Source organism: Tachysurus fulvidraco, chromosome 9 (genome assembly GCF_022655615.1).
Source record: "Tachysurus fulvidraco isolate hzauxx_2018 chromosome 9, HZAU_PFXX_2.0, whole genome shotgun sequence".
In the NCBI taxonomy this organism is placed as follows: Eukaryota; Metazoa; Chordata; class Actinopteri; order Siluriformes; family Bagridae; genus Tachysurus; species Tachysurus fulvidraco.
Window position 1 is genome coordinate 5,330,051 of NC_062526.1, and position 2,500 is coordinate 5,332,550.

Sequence of the window (2,500 nt, forward strand, 5' to 3'; positions counted from 1 at the left end):
ATCTGAGACATGGCCAACATTTAGGGATGGATGGAATGTGTAAAATGTTGGAATGTGTAATGAAGTCAAAAACTATGTGTGTTGTATCTGTGTGAAGTTTCCTTCATTTCCCTACATTTTCTGTCTGTATTCCATAAAGTCACAGTGAGCCTCGAGTCTATCCCTTGGGCGTTTGTGCCCTCTGACCCATCAAAGGGACAAACACACACACACTCACACACCTAGTCACACACTATGGACAGTTAAGTGATGCTAACACATGTTTTTTGGACCCGTTGAGGAAATTCCCAAAGCATGGTAAAACATGCAAACTCCAGACACACAGGGAAGAGGCGCTAAGTAAACCTGCTAACCGGCTAAGTCAATGTTCCCTCCCTAGATTAAAAAAATCTTATCTAGTTCAATGTGAGAGACACAACAATCACTGGCCTAATCTCTTTCCAATCCTCTTGCCGAGCCATTTCAGTCCTCTCTCTCTCTCTCTCTCTCTCTCTCTCTCTCTCTCTCTCTCTCTCTCTCTCTCTCTCATTCTATTTCTGCCACAATTTTAAATATCCTGAGTAATTCTAGAAACCGTATTAATGCAGCTGTGCAAATACCCAAAATGTTCAGAAATATTTCTACTGGTGCTTTTTAGGTAATAATCTGAGCTGTTACATATTACTCTACAAACCTTACTGCATTGGCTGAATTGTAAAAGAAGAAAAAAATCAGCTGGAAAAAAATAGCTGATTAACAAAATGATGAATGATTTGTTAAACATTGGCAAGGCATGTAACGATATAATAGCTCCCTATCTTATCTTATATTATCTTATCTTATGTGGGGGGCTACATTCCAATTGTTAGAATAATTTCTATGCAAGCCAGAAATTTTTAATAGGGTCATTATTTGTCTTTGGGGATGACAAACCTATTTAAATAATGTAATGAAGTGCCTGAGGAACTCAAATCATGAAAATGTTGAAATTCTTTATGAACCCAAGAGGGTCTTATTGTGTTTTGACTACTGTAGACACCAATAAGGAATGAACCAGCTATAATAATAATAATAATAATAATAATAATAATAATAATAATAATAATAATAATAATAATAATAATACACATTATCATTTCTTCTTCTTCTTCTTCTTCTTCTTCTTCTTCTTCTTTTTCTTCTTCTTTTTCTTCTTCTTCTTCTTCTTATTATTATTATTATAAATCATGCCACAGTGATTTTGAATGCTTAATTCTAATTTGTTATAGAATTACACACATTTCACATGTTTGATGGGAAGTTACATCATGTAAATATTGTAAAGTGTAAGAGAAAAAGTAAGTTCTTTTTCTTTTTTTAAATAATATAATTATATTAAATAACAGGATAATTTTGAAAATACAACTTTGGTACCCAAACTGTAGAGTGAAAGAAAATAACATGGATACTAGTTTACCACATTTGTTTCCTATTTGTTAATTTTCTGTTAAACCTTGTAATAAAATAAGATGCTTTTTGTATAGTGATATATCTATTTTTATATAATGTTAAGAAATTATTAAAAGTTAACGTTTTACAATGGCTAAATGACATCCTGAAATTTGCTCTTATGGATATAATTTATGATTTTATACAAATACTTCAATGATTTTGGTTTTCTGAGTTTTGTTTCTAGGGTATACAACATTGTAGCACTAAACAAACCCATTGTAGATTAAAAAGGTTGCTAATATTAAAACAAAAAACAAGAGTATAACGAAACCATTCTCCAAACACAAAGCATTAAGTTTATTATGCATGTGCCCAGGAACTATCCAGCAACACGCAACGACATGTGTCCAGGAACTATCCAGCAACAGGCAACTACATGTGTCCAGCAACTATCCAGCAACAGGCAACGACATGTGTCCAGCAACTATCCAGCAACACGCAACGACATGTGTCCAGCAACTATCCAGCAACACGCAAGGACATGTGTCCAGCAACTATCCAGCAACACACAACTACATGTGTCCAGGAACTATCCAGCAACACGCAACATGTGTCCAGGAACTATCCAGCAACACCCAACTACATGTGTCCAGGAACTGTCTAGGAACATGCAACAACATGTGTCCAGGAACTATCCAGCAACATGCAACAACATGTGTCCAGCAACTATCTAGCAACACACAACAACATGTGTCCAGGAACTATCCAGCAACACGCAACTACATGTGTCCAGGAACTATCCAGCAACACCCAACTACATGTGTCCAGGAACTATCCAGCAACACGCAACTACATGTGTCCAGGAACTATCCAGCAACACCCAACTACATGTGTCCAGGAACTATCCAGCAACACACAACTACATGTGTCCAGGAACTATCCAGCAACACGCAACTACATGTGTCCAGGAACTATCCAGCAACACGCAACTACATGTGTCCAGGAACTATCCAGCAACACGCAACAACATGTGTCCAGGAACTATCCAGAAACACGCAACAACATGTGTCCAGGAACTATCCAGCAACAC

At 36.6% G+C, this 2,500-nt stretch overlaps 1 protein-coding gene across 3 annotated transcripts in view; it reads right to left on the bottom strand.

Annotated features, from left to right (window-relative positions):
- stxbp1b (syntaxin binding protein 1b) overlaps positions 1-2,500 on the bottom strand; it is a 24,519-nt gene that overhangs the window by 16,382 nt on the left and 5,637 nt on the right. The gene's annotated exons all lie outside the window — the stretch shown is intronic.